This window comes from Sturnira hondurensis, unplaced genomic scaffold (assembly GCF_014824575.4).
Source record: "Sturnira hondurensis isolate 20B ecotype Veracruz unplaced genomic scaffold, ASM1482457v3 Scaffold0017338, whole genome shotgun sequence".
Lineage (NCBI taxonomy): Eukaryota > Metazoa > Chordata > Mammalia > Chiroptera > Phyllostomidae > Sturnira > Sturnira hondurensis.
Window position 1 is genome coordinate 132,420 of NW_028089969.1, and position 26,635 is coordinate 159,054.

Consider the following 26,635-nt stretch of genomic DNA (forward strand, 5'->3'; position numbering starts at 1 on the left):
TCTCTTCAAAACCTAACTCTGCTTAAAGGAAATGGTGTCTTTTGTATCAAAATATTAACAATAGGATTAGAAAAAATGCTTTTGTGAATGTATTGGTGAGATTGATATTCAGGAAGACAGAGTATCTTTAAGAAGTATCTTTAGTACTTTTTCCTATATGTATTTCTGAATTAACAATTAAGTAGTTTCCAAGATAATAAATGAGTAAAGATTACATGAGTAGAGAGAAGTGCTTTCTGATATGTGACTGCCTCTAAAGGAAAAAATAGGAAGAATAGAATTCAATTTACTTTTAAGGTGTGTGTCCTTCAGATCAAATGAGAAGAAAATACATGCTGTAAATAATAACATGGATTACTTTTGAACATTTACTGCCTGGTAGGAAAATGTAGTTTGTTTTACGTCTGCAGGATTTAGGCCTGCTTTCCTAATCACCTGGATGACAGTACTGCTTATGCAGTAGCATATGAATGTTAATTTTCTCTTATTTGTGAATAAACATTTCTTTAAAATATTGTTATTTGGCAATTAGATTAAGCATGTTTCAAAGCAAAATATATTTGTTACATTTCTCAGGAAATCACTTTTGTTACACTTGTGCCAAAAAAAAAAGTGTATAGGTGTGCTGTGTGTGTACCCATCAGTAACAGTATTTCAAATTTTTCACTGTCTGGCATGGTAGTCTTGCAGCATTTTTCATCCTCAGAATCCTCTCCTCCAAGGGAAACCAATGCAGAACCGGTGTGTACAATAGATAGGTTCTGCCCTGTTTTCACCAAAGTGTGGGCCAGTGTGTGCCTGCTCAGCCCTCCCCCTTCTCTTGAACACAACATGGTTGTCCCATAGGCTTTGTATCAAGATGGCAGATAATTACTTTTTTTAAAGCTTTTGTTTGCATCCTGTAACGTATTTACAGCACATTATTATTTACAGCTTTTATTTGCAATCCATGAGATTGTTGCTTCTAATAGGCATTGCAGTGTAACTAGTGAGATTTCTACAATTTCTAAAAAGGACTTGGGGGAGCAAAATGGCTAGAAAAAGAGATAAGGCATCTGTCACAGCAATGCCCACTTTTTTTACTAAACTATCTATAATTGAAGCCCTGGCTGGTGCAGCTTAGTGGATTGAGCACAAGCCTGCGAACCAAAGGATCGAGGTTCAATTCTCAATCAGGGCACATGCCTGGGTTGCAGGCCAGTTCCCAGCAAGGGACACACGAGGGGCAACCATACATTGATATTTCTGTCCTTCTCTCCTTCCCTTCCCCTCTAAAGATAAATAAGTAAATAAAATAAAAAAAGAAACCAAAGAAGAGTAAAAAAATGTCTATAATTGATTAGATGGCTTGGAGGGGGTTAAACCATGATCACCTCCCCCAACCAGCTTCATGCCAAGCTGAGCCTTCCATGAATGGTAATGTTGAGAGCAGAAGTGGACATGGAGAAGTGCAGAAGGGGGATGGCATTTGCCAGGATCTACAAATGACTCGGTGGGAATGAGAGCAGGTTGGAGACTGACAGCTTAAAGAATAGAGGGAAAAGCAGACAGGTTACAAAGGCCCCAAGTGCTAGCCAAGAGATTCCAGTTCCTCCCCAAGGCTGTGCAGAACCATTTGTCAAGCCTAGTCAGGGAGCCACGAAATGCAAGTTGTCTTTGGCTGCTTTTGTGTATCTACCCTTGGAATGGTGCTTTGGGAGTTTGTCTGTCATTGAGCAAAGGACATTTATTCCATCAGAAACCTTCTAAGCCTCACATTGCTTGTGTCAAAATGCTAAGAAAGAATGGAACCACCATAGAAAATTTGTATTATACTTTGTTTGCATATCTAATATACTAATAAAATGAATCACTATCAATTAAACAAAATATTTCAGTGAGATCTAGAGCTTCAATGAAGATACTTTTTAAATTTTTTCTTTGAAATATTATCATAAGGTATATTTCTAATAATTAATTTTTCATTTTGAAACTATTTTAAACTTACTCCCAAAACAAACATAGTACAAAGAACTCCTATATACCCTTCACCTAGATTTATCAATAGATAATATTTGGCCATACTAGCACACCTTTTTTTATAAACCACTTGAGAGTTGGTTGCAGAAAGCCTGCTCTTTTACTTCTAAATACTTCAGTATGTATTTCCTACGAAAAGGGAAATCCACTTACATCACCACAGCACAGTTACTGGAATTAGGAGATTTGACATTAATACAGTGTTATTTTGTAATCTACAAGTATTATTCAAGTTTTAACAATTGCCCAATAATAAATAATATAGTGAAACTATGTAATAGTAATAACAATAACTCTGATCAGTAATCCAATCCAGAAACAAGGACTGCATTTAATTTCTATTTCTCCTTTATTCTAGAACAGTACCTCAGCCTTCCTTTTTTTTTTTCATGACATTAACCAGACATTTATGTTATGGAATGTCCTTTCTATGCTTCCTCTAGAAACCATCAACTTGGTTGGTGACTAGACTCAGCTAGTGCTTTGGCATCAAAAACACAGAAGTGATCTGTGTCCTTCCCAAGAACTGGGAATGCTAATTCTGATCACTTAGTGAGGTGCTATCTGCCGTGTGTCTCATCTGTAGATGTACCTTTCTTTTCCCCTTTGTAATCCTTAAGTATGCTTAGGAATGTCCTTTGAGACTATAAAAATATCCTGTTGTTATCAAAATGTTTACACTTTAGTTTTAGCACACTAATACATTTTCTCTACAATAAATATTTAAGGGGGAATGCTTTTGTCAGTTCTTCTGACTAATTCTAAATACCATAAGGAAATGAAATAGAGTGTGGATCATGATGCTGCCTTTCACATAATAAAAGCACGTCATTAGAGGATCAGCCAAAGCAGCACCATCTTGTCTACACCAACATGCCGAGAAAACTGGGCTTCAGCCACAAATTTCCCTTACTTGTTTCTTCTTGTAGAAAATACATTTGCACCCTGGCTTGTGTGGCTCAGTGGATTGAGCACCAGCCTGCAGACTGAATCTACCTGGCAAGGTAGATTCCCAGCCGGGGCATATGCTTGGGTTGCAGACCAGGTCCCCAGTTGGCGGCATGCAAGAGACAACCACACATTGATGTTTCTCTTACACATTGATGTTTCTCTCCCCCTCTCTCTTCCTCCTATTCCCTCCCTCTAAAAATAAATAAAATCTTAAAAAAAGTAAAATACATTTGAATGGCCACAAAGTAAAGCAACATTTTTAAAATTTCTTGGATGTCAGTGAAACTTCAAATCCTTTGATAATGTGTTGTCAAGCTTCATCTCAAATTTGGATGTGTTGGAAGTTTGTTGCCTGGTTTACCAAAGCAAAAGTTCACATGTAAAGACACTTGCTGTTTTGAGGAGGATATGACATTAAAAATACCTCAGTATTAGAGCATTTCATCCTTATTGGTAGTTTTACATAACTCTGAGAGGAAACGTTTTGAACTTTTCAGGGCCCTCTTGGGAGATGATGAAAGGAGCAGTAGGCTACCCATATGTCAAATCGAGATTTGAACGAGTTGACACATGTGGTTTATGAGAAAGGTACACTGAGGTTTTAAGAGGCAAAATAATACGTTTTGCATGAGGATGTCATCTATGAAGGTATGGGGTTTTTCCTTCACCTCTTAAAATAATCCCATACAATTTTTATTCTGTCCTTTATTATGGCATATAGTTTGAATTAAATCAACTTTATGGATAACTGTCTCACTACACAAAGCAATTTTATTTTTAAAATTGAATTTGTATTTGTTTAAATAAGAAGTATTTGTTAATGGTACAAAATCCAAAAGACGTAAAAGAGTGTAAGTCTCTCTCTGACCCCTCTTGCCCCAGGCACCCAGGGCTCATCCCCAGAGACAGCCAGTGTGGCATAACATCCTTTTATCTTACTGTGAATAATCATTTATAAAATTTAATTGCAGTTAATATTATTAGTATGGAGAAAATATCTAGCCTGAATTGCCAAGTAAATATTTTTTAAGTACAATTTAACGTTAAAGTAAATTGTATGGCAATCATTTTGGTACCTAGGCAAAATGCCAAGTACTTGATTATGAAAATACAGAAAGATTGCATTAGGCATTCATTAAATGCTGAGGTTTTAAAGTATAGAAGCCACCACCTTCATGACTCTGAAGGAAATAACAAATTATGTAATTAACCAAACAGGACCCTTGGAAAGCATTCAACCTTTAGGTTCTGCATAGCTAATAATCTGTTAGAGCATTTGGTAGCTCTTTGATACTATTTCTCTAACCATTTAGGTCACATGAGTTTCCTGTTCATTCTGTGCTCATCCTGCATTTTTCCCTCTTGTCCTCAGGACATTCTGCCAGCCCCACATTGTTTTTCTTTCACAGAGATAGTTTAAAATTTCTGCCCAAGAAAAGAAAAAAAAACCCTGGCTTCCTTCCCAAGTGGCATGCTTACTGACATCTGTACATTGTATGCCATTACTCTTTCCCATCAGTTCTTGCTCTCACCACTTTCAAAACCTGTCTACGGCCCTGACCCAGTGGCTCAGTTGTTTGGAGAGTCATCCATCCTGTACACCAAAAGGTTGAGGGTTCAGTCCCCAGTCGGGGCATGTATGGGAGGCAACCAAGTGATGTATTTCTCTCACATCAATGTTTCTCTCTCTCTCTCACTCAAATCAATAAACATATCCTTAGGTGAGGATTTAAAGAAAGAAAACTGCCTATTGTTTTTTTAATATCTTCTACCTAAAAAACTAAGATTCTCAAGAACACATGTGCATTTTGTATATTTGTTCTTAAGGTCTGTAGTGAGCACTTAGTAAGTGTTCAGAGTTGAGTGAGTTTAAGTTCCTCCAACTAACAAGGCTGGACTGACTTACAAAGCTGATTATGTGTCATGATTTCAAATGTTTAACTTTTATGCCCATTCTTTTATTTAAAGCTCACATAATGATTAAGCACATTGAGTTTTGCCATTTATTTGGGGTAGAAACCATATCCTCCTTGCTTGGCACATGCAGTCATGTGCTGCACAACACTGTTTGGTCAACAGTGGATGCCTCATATGACAGTGGTGCCATAGATTATGATGGAGCTGAAAAATTCCTATCACCTAGTGAGTTAGGTCATAGCCATCATAACGTTATAGCACAACACATTACTCACATAATGCCGTTTTGTGGCGATGCTGGTATAAACAAGCCTACTGTACCACCAATCATATAAAAGTATAACACATATAATTATGTACAGTACCTAATACTGGATAATAATAATGAGTTACTATGTTACTGGTTTATGGTCTTACTATACTACACCTTTTATTATCTCAGAGTGTACTTTTTCTACTTATTAAGAGATCTTGCTGTAAAACAGTGTGCCGAGTTAGCCAGCAGCAGCCTCATACAACTCATGTTACTGCATCCCTTGATTGCATCATTTCTCTTGTGCTTGATTTAGTCTCATGTTGTTATGTTCACCATGGCACCTAAGCATACAGAACCCACTGCTAGTGTTGCCAGTAAGAGGCCATGGTGAGTGACTGACCTGGAAATGAAATTAACAGTGATCAAGGACTACAAATGTGGAAAATCAGTGAGGCTTATTGCTCACCAGTCAGGCACGTCCCATTCCACCATAACTGTGATTTTCAAGAACAAGACCAAAGTGATGGAAGCTGTTAAAAGATCTGCTTCATTGGAGACAATGAAACTAACAAAAATTTGAGAAAGGCCCATGTCAGACATGGAGAAACTTCTAATGACCTAGATTGAAGACCAGACACAGACACATGTCCCTCTCAGCACTGGTTGTGCTATTGAAAAGGCTGGATACCCAATTATGATGTTGAACTTACTGCTAGCACTAGGTGGTTTAAACAATTGAAGAATCACTATTCATTATATAATGTAAAAGTGAGTGGTTAGTCTACAAGTGCTGGTGTGAAGGCAGCTGAAGAATTTTTAGAACCTCTAATAAGCTGATCATGAAAGAAAATTACTTGCAAGAGCAAGTATTTATATAAATAAAAAGTTCCTGTTCTAAAAGGACTTTCTTCCATAAAGAGACCAAGTCAATGCTAGGTGTCAAGTCTTGCTTGAGGGCAGTGTTGCAAGCTAGAAATTTAAACCCTTTGTGATCGGTCACAGTGAAAACCCCAGGGCCTTCAAACACAGCAATAAACACACACTGTCAGTGTACCACAGGAGGAATAAGAAGTCATGTATGACCCAGCTCCTCTTCCAAGATGCCTTTCTGCATTGCACTGCCAGAAAAATGAAGAAGTACTGTTTGGAGAATAACATACCTTTCAAGATTTTACTTATTGTTGATAATTCTCCAGGACAATTCTCCTTTTGTTGAAGATCTTTTCCCCAATGTCACAGTGGTGTTTCTCCCTTCAAATGCCACCTCTTTGTTCAAACCAATGGGCCAAGAAGCTATAGCAGCTTTTAAGACTTGGTAACTGAGGAGGACCTTTGTCCAGTCTATTGCTGCAACTGAGGAAGACACTGATAGAATTATGGAAGGATTATAACATCTGTGCATCAAGAACCTTGCTTGGGCTTGATGTGATGTCACCAAGGAGTATATGAATGGCATTTGGAAGAAGACACTCAGGAAGTTCATCCACAACTTCACAGGATTTTCCAGGAATAAAGAAGTTGTAAAAATAACAACACTGTGGCTGAGATGGCAAACAATTTGAACCTGGATAAGGGTGACATGGAAGAACTCCTGGAGGTGGTTCCTGAGAAACTGACTAATGAGAAGTTTTTGGACCTGAACAGAAACACATAGCTGAAGAAGAGGCAAGAGAAAGAAAACCACAGGAGAAAAAGAAGAACCACACACCCCCAGGAAAATTCAAAGTGAAGGGATTAGCAGAAGCTTTTGCAGACTTTAACAATCTCCCTAAAAAGTTTGAAAGGTTTTCACTGATGAAGAGGAATGTTCATGATACAATTATCTGCTTATAAACAAGTCTATGATCAAAAAATCAACAAACCAAGCAAACTTCCATGGATGTATTTCTGAAAAGAGTCACACCTCCTCAAGAAGAGCCTTGGACAGGTCCTTCCTGAGGGATTACAGAGGAAAGTATTGTTATCCTAGGAGATGACAGCTCCATGTACATTATTGCCCCTGAAGACCTCCCAGTGGGACAAGAAGTGGAGGTGGAAGACAGAGGTATTGATGATTCTGACCTGTATAGGCCTGGGCTAATGTGTGTATATCTTAATTTTTAACAAAAAAGTTTTAAAAGCTTTTTTGAAATTAACAGAATAAAGCTGATAAAATAGGATATAAAGAAATAACTGCACAATGTGTTTGTTTTAAGCTGTTATTATAAAAGAGTCAGAAAGTTAAAAAATTTAAATGTCTATAAAATTACCATAAGCTAAGTTCAATGTATTAAAGGAAGAAAAAATATATAAATTAGTGTAGTTTGAGTGTAAGTGTTTATAAAGTGTACAGTAGTGCACAGCAATGTCCCAGGCCTTCACATTCACTCACCACTCACTCACTCACCCAGAGCAACTTCCAGTCCTGCAAACTCCATGGTAAGTGCCCTGTATGGATATATCACTTCTTATCTTTTATAACATAATTTTACTATTCCTTTTCTATATTTAGGTATGTTTAGTCTACAAATTCTTATCATTGTTATAGTTTGCCTACAATATTAGTCCAGTGACATACTGCACAGGTTTGTAGCCTAAGAGCAATAGACTATACCATACGGTCTAGGCATGCAGTAGCTATACCACCTAGATTTGTGTAAGTACACATGATGATGTACACACAACAAAATTGCCTAATGATGTGTTTCTCAGAATGTATCCCCATCGTCAAGCAATGCATGACTATAGTTATGTTCAAGAAATGTATGCTAAAGTCAAGTATTTGCCATGTGCTCAGCACTGTTCTTAGAACTGTTAATTACACAAAGTCTAAAAGGTGAAGTTTAGCCTCAAGAAACTTAAGAGTTAGTGAAGAAACAAGATGTATTTAACATAGGTTATATGTAATATCAGATATGTAAAATTAATGAACAATAAAATATCATGTAACTTACACCCTGAGAGGTGTGGCTCAGTGAATTGGGCCTTGACCTGCAAACCAAAAGGTTGCTGGTTCGATTTTCTGTCAGGGCACATGCCTCGGTTGTGGGCCAGGTCCCTGCTTGGGGGTGTGTGACAAACAACCAATCAAAGTTTTTCTCATATATCAATGTTTCTCCCTCTTTTTCTCCCTCCCTTCCCCTCTCTCTAAAAATAAATATATAAAATATTTCAAAAATGTATATCATGTAATACAATGCTAACTTATATGGGCTACACTAGAAATTCTGGAAGGACTATAGGGCTCAGACTGAAGGCTTCATGATAACGCTGAGTAAGTGGAGCTTCTGAGAGACTAACATTTTCATCACCAGAGTACTGAGAACTAAACAATGGTGGAAAGAACCCAGCTTAGCTAAAGTCAAAAGTGGGTACTGAAAGGAGATTGGAAGATAGAGAGAAATGGGCGTAGACTACCAAACCCACTTTTCACTTGTTTTTATTAAAAAATAGACACAGTGTAGATTTAGAATATGGCTGTAGAAGGACTAGAAAGGAGAACACATAGATAAGAAGGAAACATTAACAGACCATGGGATTATGCTGGGACTCATCTGGTCAGGAAGCATTTCTTCATCAGAAAATTAAGATCTATTTTCCAGCATAGCAGTTTTAGTCCTTTTCAGTTCTGTAGGAGCAGTAAGCTTGACTAGAACTCCAGATGAGTCCTTGGTTTACCAACTTGATTCCAGGTGTTCAGAAAAATAGAGAATGTCATCTTTTAGCTGATAAATACATTCACAGTTGTGGCAGTTAATTTATTACACATGGACAGAATTACTTACTAGTGTTCAAAGAAATGTTAGTAGTGAAAACTATGTTCAGGCTAATTGTATTTTTTTCATTCTATAATGTATGTGAATATAAAAAAACAAGAAATAAATAATGTATTGGTTGCTTTATTCATTTCCATTTGAACTTGCTCATTCCAAATTGAGATAATATGAACCTTACCAAAGTCTCATTTATCTTATCTATTTGTCCACATACTCAATTCAAACACACACACATACTCAGATGCTGAATCATGCACAAAATATTATCTAAATTATGAACATATTACCCAAATGCTACACTTAGTTCAATGATTATGCTTCAGAATATCTAAAAGAAATGAAAGATCTTATCATAGCAAAAACTGTTAGAATCATTTCTGAAAACAAAAAAAAGATACTTTCTTTTGATTTTCTTCCCCTACTACTCCACCCATTGGATATGAGAATGATGTTTAGTTTCAGAAATGAGTTTTAACCACCCATCATTCTTGTTTGCTAGAACCATTTATGCAATTTCAATCAAATGACTACTTACAGAAAAACAATGATCATTATTTGAGTTTTCATTTTTATACAAAATGAAACTCCCCGTCTCTCTAAAATCTTTATGGAGTTATTATCAGGTTGCATTTATTTTTATCACAGCAATGTATTCATCACTCTAAAGAATACCTTTGCAAGAATACTAGAAATTGGTTGACTTGAAAAATTATTGGGAGATTTCCACCCCTCTTTCTCAAGCCTCTACTCCTTACCCAATCTTGTAAATTTTGACATTATCTAAATGTCCCATTGCTTTACACATTAACTGATGGTATGTAATTTTGAAGTATTCATTTTCAATTTCTTAAAAGTTTTTTAGTAGTTCTTAAACCAATGTATTTTAATGTTTTTTTTTAATTTCTGTAATCATTGAAGAAACTAAAATGGCACCAACTAGTATCTTTAACTACTTGAAAGAACTAAGTTGATAAAGATTATCATCAGTGTTTTTTTGTTTGTTTTTAAATATATTTTATTGATTACGTTATTACAGTTATTCCATTTCCTCCCTTCATTCCCCTCCACCCTGCACACCGTCTCCCTTTCATACTCCCCCCTTTAGTTAATGTCCATGTGTCTTAAGTTCTTTAGCTTTTACATTTCCCATACTATTCTTGCCCTCCCCTGTCTATTTTCTGCCTGCCATCTCTGCTACTTATTCTCTTTACCTCCCCCCGACCACAACTCCCCTGTTGATAACCCTCCATGTGAACTCCATTTCTGTGGTTCTGTTCTTGTTCTAGTTGTTTTCTTAGTTTGTTTTTATTTCAGGTGTGAGTTTGCTGTCATTTTAATATGTATGTTTTTTATCTTCTTTTTCTTAGATAAATTCCTTTATTTTTTTAAACATTTTATTTGTTTATCTTTAGAGGGGAAGGGAAGGAGAGAAGGAGAGAAATACCAATGTATGGTTACCTCTCGTGAGCCGCCTGCTGGGAACTGGCCTGCAACCCAGGCATGTGCCCGGACTGGGAATCGAACCACGATTGTGTGGTTCTCAGGCCTGCGCTCAATCCACTGAGCTACACCAGCCAGGACCCTTTAATGTTTCATAAAATAAGGGCTTGGTGATAATGAACTCCTTGAACTTGACCTTATCTGAGAAGCACTTTATCTGTCCTTCCATTATAAATGAAAGCTTTGCTGGATAGATCGATATTGGATGTAGGTCCTTGTCTTTCATGACTTGGAATACTTCTTTCCAGACCCTTCTTGCCTGTAAGGTCTCTTTTGAGAAATCAGCTGACAGTCTGATGAGAAGTCCTTTGTAGGTTACTGTCTCCTTATCTCTTGCTGCTTCTAGGATTCTCTCCATCATTTTAATCTTGCCTAATCTAATTATGATGTGCCTTGGTGTGTTCCTCCTTGGGTCCAACTTCTTTGGGACTCTCAGAGCTTCCTGGACTTCCTGGAAGTCTATTTCCTTTGCCAGATTGGGGAAGTTCTCCTTTATTATTTGTTCAAATAAGTTTTTCACTTGTTGCTCTTCCTCTTCCCCTTCTGGTACATCTATAATTTGAATGCTGGAACATTTAAAGATGTCCTGGAGGTTCCTAAGCCTCTCCTCATCTTTTTGAATTCCTGTTTCTTCATTTTGTTCTGGTTGAATGTTTCTTTCTTCCTTCTGGTCCATTCCATTGATTTGAGTCCCAGTTTACTTTCCATCACTATTGGTTCCCTGTGCATTTCCTTCATTTCAATCAGTTTAGCCTTCATATGTTCCTCTAATTTGTGGCTAAAATCAACCAGTTCTGTGAGCATCCCGATCAGCAGTATTTTGAACTGTGCATCTGATAGGTTGGCTATCTCTTTGTCGCTTAGAAGTACTGGCTTTGGGGCTTTGAGCTGTTTTTCTGCTTGAGCCATAATATTTTGGTCTGTTTGCACCTATTACATATGAGGGGCGGAGCCTTAGGTGGTCATCAGGGTAGGACAACCCAAGTCACTGGGTTGTATGTGGGGGCGGGGTCTGAGACGGAAAAAAAATGGTGTTTCGCTCCACTCTCTGTTGCTCCTCCGTCCCTTCCATTGCTTCCGCTGAGCGAGTGAACTGGGCCTTTCTGGTGCTGATTCCCATGTGGGTGGGCTTGTGTGCATTCTAGGATCCTGTGGGTCTCTTCAACGAACTTTCCTATGAGGGTTGGAGTCTCTCCCTGCACCAACCCCCACAAGTGTTTCAATTGGTGTTTTGAGGCTTTATTTCCCAGCGCTAGGACCCTGTCTCGCTCCCCAGTTACATGTGCACGAATGTAGGACCACTACCTGGTCAGCCAGCCAACTTGTGTGCAGTGCCTCACTTCTCAATAGCCGCCTCGCTGGGTCTGCCAGCTGCGGCCTGGGTGCCCAGGGTCTTCCTGTTGCCATCTTGCATGCCCGGGGTGCCTTGCACACCCAGAGTCACCACTTCCTGTGCAGCAACCCCTCTCCACTCTGCCACCGGACTCCACCCTGCCTACCGGTCTGGATGAATGTGTCTATTTTAACTCTGGTTGTCAGACTTCCATATAGTTCAGTTTTCTTTCATTTTTAGTTGTTACTTTGTTTCTGAATCATTGTTGTCCTTATTTTGGTTGTTTGAGGAGGCACAGTGTGTCTACCTATGCCTTCATCTTGGCCAGAAATCAGATTATCATCAGTGTTTCTTATATCTACTATTAAAAAGTTATAATTAATAACTAGTACATCACATCATCACAGGAATTTTTCCAGTTTACTAGATAATATCTTTACTAGTTAATATCTTTCAAATTAACCATTATCAGTTTTATCTGAAGAGACATTCAATTCAACTTTTTCTAAAACATGATTACCTAATATGTGTGAGAAACTATCTTAGGCATCAGAGATACCAAGACAAATTTTTGTACCCATAAAGAGTAACAGGGTACACAGGATTTAAATAAATAATTTAGGATACATTGAAATGTCACCAGTGTGGTGGAAGGTGGGATTGGCCCATGAGGGAGCAGTTAGTAGTGCTATCCCAGGGAAGGTGAGGCTTGAACTAGACTTTGGAGAATGAATGAGTTCTGCAGTTAAACCAGGGATGAGGGACAATGCAGCAAGAGTAGCACGATGTACAAATTGGGAAGCATTGAGGGGTCTTTCTCACAAATTTCCCACATCATGTACAGAATGTAGAAAGTCTGGTCCTGCAAAAATGTGATAGCAAGACACTGTTAGAGTCCTGGCTCTCTCAAAGCTAATTTTTAGGTATCAACTGGAGACTTTTATGCTCAGTGTAGTGTAAAATTTTATACTATGAATATTATGGTAGAAATAAATAAAAATACTGGTATAGAAAAGAATTACAATATTTAGAAAATGTCCTTCAATAAAAAGATTGATTTAAATTGTCCTAGTTGATTTTATTGAAGTAAACTTGAAATTACTTAGTATTTAAGTCAAGTTGCTATTTATGCTTCTCCTGTGGTTCTCATTATCAAAAAAATCTGTAAGACTAAATCTTACAGGTTTTCTACTTCAAGTGCCTACTCTATACCCACCAGTTTGCTCCCAGCACTACTGTTCCAGCTGATTATGGGCCAGATGCATTGACTTCTTTACCTCATTTCAACTCCACCTCCTTACCTACATTCTTACGGTGGATTCTACTCAAATCTTAGCATTCCAGTGGGAACGAACTTTAGTTTGTGTAGTCCAAAACTTACTGTATACATGAGCAAGTTGTCACTGCAAAATTTTAAGAGACTTGTATAGGATTGTTCAGATGTGTCGGCCTGGAAGTCAAGTCAGGATTAGAACACAAAATCTCCTAATTCTTCATTTAGTTCTCTTCTTGTTGTTTTCATTTATGTATCATTCAGATCTGCATTTATATGAAAGAGCTTTATTATCTATTAGGTTGAATCACAAGAAATTGCCTATATGTGCTTGTTTTTGACCTTATGGATCAAAAGCATGTAATCACATGCTACCTCTTAGCTTTCTGTCCTTTACATCCCATTTCCAGAAGACTGCCTTTTTCAATATCACCAAATGCTGAAGTTTTGGAAACTTTATTTAGCAATTTTGCCATCAAATACATGTGTGCCAGGAACATGTACAGGGCCTTGTTTCTCACAGATGGAGCAGTGATACCCTCCCTCCCATCTCTTCTTAGAGAGGCTGTGCAGATCCTGGTATCCTTGCTGAATTCCTGAGACCAATGGGGCCCCCGGAACAGGGATATGGGATGGCACCTGTACATCCACTGTAAACACCTGCACTGACACACAGGCTGCCCAATTTAATCCAACACTTCTTCAAGTGACTCAGAACAAGCCTGGCTCTGAATAAAGGGCCAGGCTATGATGCTTGCAAGAGACTCTGTCTCCTGTAGCTGTCCAATGCTTGGAGTTGCATAGGAAAAGTCGAAAATATTCTGCTGAAAATGTTTTGATCTAGAATAAATTGTATAGCATAGATAAAAATATAAAGAAAAACCAAATTGAGACTTTAAAATGCATGAGAACATATCAAGAATTTTTCTACTCAATGTTTATCTTTTTTTGCCCAAAATGTTTGTTTAGTTTTTTCCATAAAATAAAAGACGCATTTTCCATTTTTTGAAGTACATTTTATTGTATTTTTCCATTCTATTACCATTTAGTCCCCTTGTACTGCTATCCCCCACTGCAATCACCAAACTGTTGGCCATGTCCATGAGTTCTTTTTCTATTTTCCTCAATCCCTCCACCCCGTAAACTCTCCTCCTCCCAACTACCCATCATCCTGCTCTCTGTCTATGAGTCTGTCCCCATTTTCCTAGCTAGTTCAGTTAACTGAGTGAAATTGTATGATATTTGTCTTTCTCTGAGTGGTTTATTTCACTTAGCAGAATGTTCTCCAGGTCCACCCCTACTGTCACAAAGGGTAAAATTTTCTTCTTTTTTTACTGCCAAGAAGTATTTCACTGCATAAATGTCACATATTTGTTTTATCTACTCATCTACTGATGGACACTTGAGCTGCTTCCATATCTTGGCAATTGTACATAACATTGCAGTGAACATTGAGGTCTTATGTTCTTTCCAATTAGTATTTTGAATTCCTTCAGATATATTCCCAGAAGTGGGATAGCTGGGTCAAAAGGCAGATCCATTTTTAATTTTTTGAGGTATCTCCATACTGCTTTCCACAATGTCTGTACCCATCTGCATTCCCATCAACAGTGCAAAAGGGTTCCCCTTTCTCCTCACGCTCTCTGATACTTGTTGGTTGTTGGTTTATTGATGATACCCATTCTGACAGGTGTGAGATGGTATCTTATTGTGATTTTAAATTTGCATTGTTCTCATGATTAGCATTGAGCATCAATGCTAATGATGACATTGAGCATCTTTTTTCATATGTGTATTGGCATCTGTGTGGCCTTGGAGAAGTGTCTATTCAGGTCCTTTTGCCCATTTTTAATTGGGTTATTTGGTTTTTTTGACATTGAGTTATCTAAATGTCAAAACTTTAGTTATCTAAATATCTAAAACTTTATAAATTTTGAATATTAATCCCTTATCACATGTATTGGTGAATATGTTCTCCCATTCTGTGGGTTGTCTTTTTATTTTGTTGATGACTTCCTTTGCTGTTCAAAAACTTTCATTTGATTTCATCCCATTTATTTTTTCTTTGTTTGCCTTGCCTAGTGAGATATCTTTAATAAAATATTGTTATGAGCAATGTCTGAGATTTTTGTCCTAAGTTTTCTTCTATAATTTTTATTGTTTAAGATCTAACATTTAAGTCATTGATACATTTTTCAATTATTCTTTTTCTTTTATCTAATTATTGTTCAAGTACAGTTTTGTCTTTTACTCCCATCCCATCCAACCCCCCCCCAGTGCTCCCCACCTCCTTCCCATTTCCACCCCCCTTAATTGTTGTCCATGTGTCCTTTATACTAGTTCCTGTAAATCCTTCCCCTTTTTCCCCTGAAATTCCCTCCCCTCTCTCCTCTGGTCACTGTCCCCCTGTTCTGTTTCAGTGTCTTTTTTATTTTGCTTGCTTGTTTGTTTTGTTGTTTAGCTTCCTGTTAAAGGTGAGATCATATGGTATTTGTCTTTCAACACCTGGCTTATTTCACTCAGCATAATGCTTTCCAGTTCCATCCATGCTGTTGCAAAGGGTAGGAGCTCCTTCTTTCTTTCTGCTGCATAACCTTCCATTGTCTATATCTGCCATAATTTTTTGATCCATTCATTTACTAATGGGCACCTAGATTGCTTCCAGTTCTTGGCTATTGTAAATTGTGCTGCTATGAACATTGGGGTGCATTCTTTTGGATTGGTGTTTTAGGGTTCTTAGGATATAATCCCAGCAGTGGAATTGGCAGGACCATTTTTAGGGGACAAAAGGCAGGACCATTTTTAGTTTTCTGAGAAAATTCCATACTGTTTTCCACAGTGGTTGTACCAGTCTGCAATCCCACCAACAATGGATTAGGGTCCCCTCTTTTCCACAACCTTTCCAACACTTGTTTGTTGCTTTGTTTATGATGGCCATTCTGACTGGAGTGAAGTGGTATCTCATTGTGGTTTTAATTTGCATCTCTCTGATAGCTAGTGATATTGAGCATCTTTTCATGTGTCTCTGGATCTTTTGTATGTCCTCCTTGGAGAAGTGTCTGTTCAAGTCCTTTGCCCACTTTTTAATTGGGTTGCTTGTTTTCTTAGAGTGAAGTCATGTAAGTTCTTTGTTTATTTTGGAGATTAAACCCTAGTCTGAGGTATCATTGGCAAATATGTTTTCCCATACAATTAATTGGTTCTCTTTTTATTTTAATACTGTTTTCTTAAGCCATGCAAAAGCTTTTAATTTTGATGAGATCCCATCTGTTTCTTCTTTCCTTTATGTCCCTTGCTCTAGGGGACACATCAGTAAAAATGTTGCCACATGAAATATCTGAGTTTTTCTTGCCAATGTTCTCCTCTAGGACTTTAATGGTGTCACGGCTTGTATTTAAGTCTTTTCTCCACCTTGAATTAATTTTGGTGTATGGTGTAAGTTGGTGCTTGAGTTTCATTTTTTTGCACATACCTATCCAGTTCTCCCAACACCATTTGTTGAAGAGGACTATTATTAGTCCATTTTATGTTGCTGTCCCCTTTGTCAAATATTAATTAGCTGTAGAGATTTGGGTTTATTTCTGGGCTCTCTGTTCTGTTCCATTGGTCTATGTACCTGTTTTTATGTCAGTACCAGGCTGTTTTGATTACAGTGCCCTGTAATACAGTTTGATATCAGGTATTGTGATCCCTCCAACTTTGTTTCTCTTTCTCAAAATTGCAGCTGCTATTCAGGGTCATTTATGGTTCCATGTAAATTTTTGCAGTGTTTGTTCTATGTCTGTGAAGTATGTCATTGATACTTTAATAGGTATTGCATTGAATCTGTAAATTGCTTTGGGTAGTATGGACATTTTGATGATGTTAATTCTTCCAATCCATGAACACGGTCTACGTTTCCATTTGTTTGTGTCCTCCTTGATTTCTTTCTTCAGTGTTGTGTAGTTTTCTGCATATAGGTCTTTTACGTCCTTGGTTAGGTTTCTTCCCAGATATTTTATTTTTCTTTTTGCTATATCGAATGGGATTTATTTCTTGATTTCTGCTTCTGCTTTTTCATTGTTGGTATACAAAATGCCTTTGATTTCTGGATTGACTTTTTATCCTGCTGTTTTGCCAAATTCGTTTATTAGTTTGAGTAGTTTTGGGGTAGAGTCTATAGGATTTTCCATGTACACTATCATGTCATCTGCAAACAGTGACAGTTTTGTTTCCTCCTTTCCGATTTGGATGCCTTTTATTTCCATTTCTTGTCTGATCGCTGTGGCTAAAACTTCCAATACTATATTAAATAGAAGTAGTGAAAGTGGACAACCTTGTCTTGTTCCTGATCTTAGTGGAAAAGATTTTAGTTTTTGCCCATTGAGTATGATCTTGGCTTTAGGTCTCTCATATATAGCCTTTATTATATTGAGGAGTGCTTCCTCTATTCCCACTTTGCTGAGTGTTTTTATCATAAATAGGTGCTGTACCTTATCAAAAGCTTTTTCCGTATCTGTTGATATGATCATGTGATTTTTGTCTTTGCTTTTGCTTGTGTGATGTATTACACTTACTGATTTGCGAATATTGAACCATCCTTGCATCCCTGGGATGAATCCTACTTGGTCATGGTGTATGATCCTTTTAATGTATTGTTGGATGCGGTTTGCCAATATTTTGTTGAATATTTTAGAGTCTATGTTCATCAGCGATATTGGCCTGAAGTTTTCTTTCTTTGTCAAATCTTTATCTGGTTTTGGGATTAGGATGATGCCGGCCTCATAAAAAGAGTTTGGGAGTCATCTATCATTTTGGATTTTTTGTAATAGCCTGTGAAGAATAGGAGTTAGCTCTTCCTTAAATGCTTTGTAGAATTCTCCTGTGAAACCATGTGGTCCAGGGACTTGTGCTTTGGGAGATTTTTGATTACTGCTTCAATTTTATTTGCTGTTATTGGTCTATTCAGGCTTTCTGCTTCATTTTCATTGAGTTTTGGAAGATTATATTTCTCTAGAAATTTGTCCATTTCACCTAAGTTTTCAAATTTCTTGGCATACAGTTCTTCATAGTAATTTCTTACAATCCTTTGTATTTCTGTGGTGTTAGTTATAATCTTTCCTCTTTCATTTCTGATTGTGTTTATTTGGGTTCTCTCTCTTTTTTTTCTTGGTGACCCTGCTTAAAGGCTTGTCTATTTTGTTTACCTTTTCAAAAAACCAGCTCCTGGATTCAGTGATCCTTAGAATTGTGCTTTTAGTCTCTATGTCATTTAATTCTGCTCTGATCTTGGTTATTTTCTTCCTTCTAGTTGCTCTGGGGTGTCTTTGTTGTTGTTCATCGAGTTCTTGCAGGCGTAGGGTAAGGTTGTTTGTTTGAAATGTTTCTATCTTTTTTTAAGTAGACCTGTATTGCTATGAACTTCCCTGTCAGGACTGCCCTCTCTGTGTCCCATAAGTTTTGGTTTGTCATGAGTTCGTTTTCATTTCTTTTTTTGTTTGTTTTGTTTTTTTTTTAGGAAATTCTTCAGATAATTTGACTTTATTTTTTTCCTTTTTTTAAATATTTTTATTGATTATACCATTACAGTTGTTCTATTCCCCCCCTTCAATCCCCTCCACCCACACCCTCCCTCCCCCACCATTCTCCCCCCCTTAGTTTATAACCACGTGTCTCAAGTTCTTTGGATTCTATATTTCCCCCACTATTCTCACCCTCCCCCCTATCTATTTTCTGCCTACCATCTATGCTATTTTCTGTGCCTTCTCCCCTCTTCTCCCCCTCCCACCCCCCTGTTTCTAACCCTCCATGTGTTCTTCATTTCTATGGTTCCACTCCTGATCTAGCTGTCCTCTTGGTTTGCTTTTGTTTTAGGTGTGGTTGTTAATAACTGTGTGTTTGCTGTCCTTTCACTGTTCATCTTTTTCATCTTTTTCTTATATAAGTCCCTGTAGCATTTCATATAATAAGGGCTTGGTGATGATGAACTCCTTGAACTTGACCTTATCTGAGAAGCACTTTATCTGTCCTTCCATTGTAAATGAAAGTTTTGCTGGATAAAGCAATCTTGGCTGTAGGTCTTTGGATTTCATGACTTGGAATACTTCTTTCCAGCCCCTTCTTGCCTGTAAGGTCTCTTTTGAGAAATCCGCTGACAGTCTGATGGGTACTCCTTTGTAGGTGACTGTCCCCTTATCCCTTGCTGCTTCTAGGATTCTCTCCTTCATTTTGGTCTTGGCTAATGTAATTATGATGTGCCTTGGTGTGTTCCTTCTTGGGTCCAACTTCTTTGGGACTCTCTGAGCTTCCTGGATTTCCTGGAAGTCTATTTCCTTTGCCAGACTGGGGAAGTTCTCCTTTATTATTTGTTCAAATACGTTTTCCACTCGTGGCTGTTTCTTTCCCCCTTCTGGTACCCCTATAATTCGGATGTTGGAACGTTTAAAGATGTCCTGGAGGTTCCTAAGCCTCTCCTCATTTTTTTGAATTCTCATTTCTTCATTCCTTTCTGGTGGGATGTTTTGTTCTTCCTTCTGGTCCATTCCATTGATTTGAGTCCCCGTTTCCTTTCCATCACTATTGGTTTCCTGTGCATCTCCCTTCATTTCAATCAGTCCAGCCCTCACACGTTCCTCTAATTTGTAACTTTGTTCCTCTAATTTGTGACTATAATCAACCAGTTCTGTGAGCATCCTGATAAATAGTGTCCTGAATTGTGCTTCTGAGAGGCTGGCAATTTCTTGGTCGCTTAGAGTTATTGGCTCTGGGACTTTGAGTTTTTCTTGTGCCATCTTTCGGGTTGTTCGTGCCTGTTCCATAGCAGGATCAGAGCCCTAAAGTGTTCACTAGAACAGGGCAACTCAGTCGCTGGGTTGTGATGGGGCGGGGTGGCTAGGTGGGGGTGGGGTCAAAGAGGGACAATGGCTCTCACTGGTCTTGCAGGGCAACTAAGTCGCTGGATTGTGACGCTGTATGTGGGGGCGGGGTCAAAGAGGGACTATGGCGTCCTGTCTGCCGCCTGCCGCCACGGCCCTCACTGGTGCCGCAGTTGCTGCCGTCACCGGACCCACGCGTTTCGTCCCACTGCACGCGAGTGTGCCACCGCCGTCAGCCCTCGCCCCCTGGGGCCTGCGTGGTCCGTCTCACTGTGCGCGAATATGCGCCCGAGGTCTGCCCCACACCCCGACTGGTTCCGGGCTGCGTGCGCGCCTGGGTCGGAGGCCCTGTCCTGCTCGACCCTGCTCGCTGCTGGCTCCGCCCCTCTTACCGTCCCGTTGAACGGTTAGATGTAGTCGGACTTCCATATAATTTAATTTTCTGTCCTTTGGTTGTGTCTTTGTTTCTCCAAACCTTTGTTGTATTCAAACTTGGTTGTGGGAGAAGGCACAGTGTTTCCACCTATGCCTCCATCTTGGCGGAAGTCCTCATTTGTTTATAGAAACTTTTTGATTTCTTTTCTAATTTCATTCTTGACCCATTCATTGTTTAAGAGCATGCTATTCCGTCTCTATGATTTTGAATGTTTTTGGTCTTTTCTCTTGGGATTGGTTTCCAGTTTCAGTGCCTTGTGGTCAGAGAAAATGCTCAGGATGATTTCAATTTTCTTAAATTTGTTGAGGTTTGTTTTCTGTCCTATCATGTGGTCTATCTTTGAGAATGTTCCATGTGCATTTGAAAAGAATGTGTATTTAGCTTCTTTGGGATGAAGGGTTTTATATATATATAGTTTAGTCTATTTCATCTAGGACATTGTTTAATTCTACAATATCTTTGTTTATATTTTGTTTGGAAGATCTGTCCATTTTTGACAGTGGGGTGTTAAAATCCCCAACTATAATTGTGTTGCTGTCAATATTTTTCTTGAAGCCCTCTAAGATTTTCTTTATATATTTGGGTGCTCCTATGTTGGGGGCATATATATTTACAATGTTTATGTCTTCTTGGTGCATTCCTCCCTTAAGTATTATGAAGTGACCTCTGGGTCTCCTTTATGGCCGTTTTTTTTAAAGTCTATTTTGTCTGATATGAGTATTGCTACCCTGGCTTTTTTTTCCTGGCCATTTGCTTGGAAAACGTTTCCAGCCCCTCACTTTTAGTCTGTGTAGGTGTTTTGTCCTGAGGTGGGTCTCTTGTAGGCAGCAAATATGTGGGTCATGCTTTCTTATCCATTCAGCTCTTCTATGTTTTTTGATTGGAGCATTTAATCCATTTACATTTAAGGTTATTATTGATAGGTACTTATTCATTGTCATTTTTATACCTGTGCTTCTCATTGTCTCTCTCTTTTCTTTCCTTTCCTTAAAGCAGACCTTTTAGTATTTCTTGCAGAGCTGGTTTGGTGGAGGTATATTATTTTAGACTTCTTTTGTTTTGGAATCTCTTTATTTGGCCTTCTATCTTGATTGAGAGCCTTGCTGGATAAAGTAGCCTTGGTTGCAGGCCTCTGGTTCTCATTACTTGGAATGTTTCTTGCCATTCTCTTCTTGCTTGGAGTGTTTCCATTGAGAAGTCAGAAGCTAACCTAATTGGGGATCCCTTGTATGTTACTTCCTTTTTCTCCCTTGCTGCCTTTAAGATTCTCTCTTTGTTCTTGAAATTTTGCCATTTTAATAATGATATGTCTTGAAGTGGGCCCCTTTGGGTTCCTCTTGATTGGGACTCTCTGTGTTTCCTGGATTTGTGTGATTTTTTCTCTCATCAAATTAAGAAAGTTTTCTATCATTACTTTGTCAAATAGCTTTTTTATCCCTTGCTCTTCTTCTTCTCCTTCTGGAATCCCTATTATCCAGATGTTATTACGTTTCATATTGTCTTTCATTTCTCTTAATTGCTGTTCATTCTTTCTGAGCCTCTTTTCTTTTTCTTGCTCTTTCTGGGAGTTTTTTTCTACTTTGTCCTCCAACTCCCTGATCCGATCTTCTGCTTCATCAATCCTGCTTTTGATTCCTTCCACTGTGTTCTTCAGCTTCGAAATTGTATTCTTCATTTCCTCTTGGTCCTTGCTGATAGTTTCTATTTCTTTTTTCATGTTGATGTACTTTGCAGTGAGTTCATTGTATTTCCCCTGTAGTTTCTGGTAGCTCAGTGTGAGCTCTTTGAAATTCCTGATAACCAGTGCTTTGAATTCAATATCTGATAGTTGACTTGCCTCTATTTCATCTAGCATTCTTTCTGAGGCTTCCTCCTTTCCTTTCATTGGGGGATTGTTTCTTTGTCTTCCCATTGTTTGTGAGACTCTTCTTCTTAGCCTCAGCTTCTTAAATTGATTTGTTCTGGCTTCCTGGATTTATGGTGTTAACTTCTGTGGTATAATACCTGTGAAATTCAGTGGTGTAGTTTTCTTGATCTCCCTAGCTCACCGATCTTGGGCTGTCCTTTACGTTGGCTCTGAGTGTGTTGTTGGGTTTTTGTTGTTTCTGGATCTTTCTTTTGTGGGTCCTTCCCACCAGCTGGTGAACTGATGGGCCCTCTGACCACTACCTGTTTTAATTTGCTGTTCTGGTGAAGGCGGGTTCCATCGAAGCTAGTTCTTCTGGGTGGACAGGGTTTTGAGGATTCTCTTATGCTCTTGTTCAGTTGTTTGCCTTGGGTAGTTTCTCCGCTGTTTAGTTGTATTTCCAGATAGGTCTTGGGTTGAGATTTGTGTGGTTTCTACTCCTTCCTTCACCTTCCTCTGTTTATCTGTTGGTGGTTTCTTTGTTGTTGGGTTTCCTCTTCCTTTAGGTACCCTGGTGTTCACTGCTTCCACCTACTCTTTTTTTGTGTGTGTGATCAGTTGGAGACAACCTGGTTTATGACAGCAGGAGAGTATTCTGTGATATTTACAGTAGCAGCTGGTAGAGAAGAGATAGGTGATCCCCTGACAATGTACAGTGGAAACGGTAATCTTCAACCCAACTAGCCACTTTTTAGAAAGAATGGAAGGAAGATAAGGCTCTTGTTGGGGAGGGAAGTTTTGTGATTTGGATCTAGAAAGGAGTGAGGTTGAGGGAGGTCAGATTCTGAAGTAAGGTGAGAATAAAGGATGTTATATAGGTGTATTGTGAGAGAGAAGAGTTAACCACTACAGTATTATAGTTCAGGCAACAATGAAGTGGGCTAAGATCTGGGGAAGCGGGGGTTTATAGTATTTACAACAGTATGTAACAACTATTATTTACAATAATATTAGAGCAACAATCATCTGACAGGATCTATGATACACCAAGATTAGGAAGTATTGGACCTTCAATAGTGTGCTAACAGGGCAAGGGGAAGTAAGGGACAGTAAATCAAAATACACTATGATTGAGGAGACAGGGGAAACCTGTCAAGTGATACAAGTGATACAACCTGTCAAGTGATATATCCAGTCAAGGTAAAGAAGACTATACATAAAGAGAAGGACTACAGAGATACTATTAAAATAAAAGATGTAAGAATACTGACAAAATAATGAACAAAATACAAATATGCAGTAACTTGTAGTTTTTCTGTTATAGCAAAATGAATTTTGTCTCTCTGAGGGTAAAAGTATTGAAAGATAAAACAATAATGAAGTTAAAAAATAATCTTTTATAGTTAAAAAATAAAAGATTATTTTTTAAAAAAAAAGCAAAAAAAAACCCCAAACACCTCTTGTTGATTACCAGCTGGTCAAACCTTTTCTTCTGGTCACACTAGCTGCAGCAGTCTCAGGGGCGATTGGTGCAGCCTTTCTCCCTTCTTGGTCAACTCAGCCGGTCTCACCAGTGCTCTCCCAATATCCATACTGGTGCCTCTCCTCAGCGCCCCACTGAGAGCAGATATTCCCCAGGATTCACAGTCCTGGCCTGGGGTGTGGGCAAGCGCTCCTGGCCAGGCTTCCCTGGTCTCGCAGGCTTGGGCGTGAACCTTTCCCAGTGCTATGGTGGAACGCTTGTGGGGCTCTCAATTCTCCCAAGCCGGCCAGCACAGACTGATCCCACTGGTGATCAGAGCTCTCTGATTTGCTTCCTATTGCCCACTCCTCTCTCTGGCACTCCAAGCAAACAGATCTCTCCTGGCATTTTTAAACTGCACCCAGCCAGGTAGGGAAGGAGCTGATGACTGGCTTTCTCCCAAGGTACTTGCTGCCAGCCCTCAGCTCCTAGAGACTGAGGCAGACCAGCCCGGGCCCTGGCACGGCCTGGCGGAGGGCCTGCGGCCTCTGTGCTGTTCCCTCGGACCTTGTGGATGTGCAGTCCTCTCCTCTCCTCACTGGCTGGTCATTCAGAGTCCGCTCCAATTTCTGGAGACCTACCTTCCTATATGCTGGGTCCCTGTTATCTATCCGCTCTGCTCTTCCACAGATCAGTCCGGTTTTTCTCCAGTGCATGGGGGGAAGCGAAATCGTTTGTCCGATTTCTGCCGCCATCTCCCCAAGAATCTCCCATTTTGAATTATTCTTGTGTGTGGTGTAAAAAGGTGGTCTAGTTTCATTTTTCTGCATGCATCTGTCCACTTTTTCTAACACCATTTATTGAATAAACTACCTTTAGTCCCCTGTATGTGCTTGCTTCCTCTGTCAAATATTAATTGGCTATTAAAATGTAGGCTTATTTCTGGGCTCTCTATTCTGATCCGTTGAATAGAGAGGCATTTATGCCTCTCCTTTTATGCTAGTACCATGCTGTTTTGATTACTATGGCCTTATAGTATAGTTTGATATTAGATAGTGTGATTCCTCCAATTTTGTTCTTCTTAGGGTCGTTGTTGCTATGCAGGGCCTTTTGTGGTCCCATATAAATTTTTGAAGTATTTGTTCTAATTTGTGAAATATGTCATAGGAATCTTGATAGGAATTGTATTTAATCCATACATTACTTTGCATAGTATGGACATTTTAATGATGTTAATTCTTCCTATCCATGAACACAGTTCGTGCTTCCAATTATTTGTATATTCTTCAATTTCATTCTTCAGTGTGTTATAATTTTGCGGGTAGAGGTCGTTTACATCCTTGGTTAAATTTATTCCTAGGTATTTTGTTCTTTTTGTGGCAATTGTGGATGAGAATGTTTTTCTTAATTTCCCTTTCTGTTCATTATTGACAGAAAAGGAAATGACATAAAAATGCAACTGGTTTCTGCATATTAATTTTGTATCCTACTACTTTGCTTAGTTCATTTTGCAGTTGCAGTACTTTCCTGGTGGAATCTTTGGGGTTCTCTATGTACCATATGTCATCTGCCTTTAATGACAGTTTTACTCCTTCTTTTCCAACTTGCATGCCTTTTATTTCTTCTTCTTGACTGATTGCTAGGACTTCCAGTACGATGTTGAGTAAGAGAGGAGAAAGCACACATCCCTGTCTTGATCCCAATCTTAAGGGGAATGCTTGTAGTTTTTGTCCATCATGTGGGATGCTGGCAGTGGGTTTTTCACAGATGGCCTTTATTAAGTTTAAGCATGTTCCCTCTATTCCCACTTTGCTGAGAGTTTTTCTCCTATATGGGTGCTGGATTTTATCAAATGCTTTTTCTGCATCTATTGATGTGATCGTGTGGTTTTTATTCTTCATTTTGTTTATGTGGTGAATCACATTTGTTGATTTGCAAATGTTGTACCAACCTTGCATTCCCAGAATAAATGCCACTTGATTGTGGTGTATGATCTTTTTGATGCATTGCTGTATTCAGTTTGCTAATATTTTGTCAAGGATTTTAGCATCTATGTTTATCAGGGATATTGTCCTATAAGTGTCTTTTTTATAGTATCTTTATCTGGTTTTGGAATAGGATAATGCTGGCCTTATAAAATGAGTTTGGGAGCCTTCTCTCTTCTTGAATTTTATGAAATATTTTGAGAAGGAGAGGTGTGAATTCTGCGAATGTTTGGTAAAATTCACCTGTGAAGCCATCCAGTTCAGGGATTTTGTTTGTTGGGAGTTTTTTAATTACTGCTTCAATTTCACTAAGTGTAATATGTCTATTTGGATTCTCAGATTCATCCTGATTTAGTTTTGGAAGAATATATGCTTCTAGAAATTTATCCATGTCATCCAGGTTGGCTAGGTTTTTTGGTATATATCTGTTCTTAGTATTTTCTTACAATCCTTTGTATCTATTTGGTGTCACTTGTTATTTCTCCTCTTTTATTTCTGATTTTATTATTTGGGTCCTTTCTTTTTTTTCTTGATGAGTCTGATTAAAGGTCTGTCCATCATGTTTATCTTTTCAAAGAACCAGCTCTTGGATTCATTGATACGTTGCAGCATTTTTTAGACTCTATTTCATTTATTTCTGCTCTGATCTTTATTATTTCCTTGCTTCTACTCACTTTGGACTTTGTTGTTCTTTTCAAGTTCCTTTAAGTGTAAAGTTAGATTGTTTATTTGAGCTTTTTCTTGTTTTTTTTTTTGAGATAGGCCTATAATGTTACAAATTTCTGTATTAGGATTGCTTTCCCAGTGTCCCACAGATTTTAGACTCTTGTGTCCTCATTTTCATTTGTTTCATCTTGATTTCTTCCTTCATCTCATTGTCAACCCATTCATTGTTTAATAACATGTTACTTAGCTTCCATGTCTTAGTGTGTTTTTCAGTGTTCTTGTGATTTCTTGTTTCATAGCGTTGTGCTCAGAGAAGATGCTTGATATGACTTCAGTCTTCTTAAATTTACTGAGACTTTTTTTGTGTCCTAATATGTGGTCT

General features: G+C 38.4%; 1 protein-coding gene across 2 annotated transcripts in view; it reads left to right on the forward strand.

Annotated features, from left to right (window-relative positions):
• Positions 1-26,635, forward strand: part of GNAL (G protein subunit alpha L) — a 174,250-nt gene that overhangs the window by 55,445 nt on the left and 92,170 nt on the right. The window lies entirely within an intron of this gene.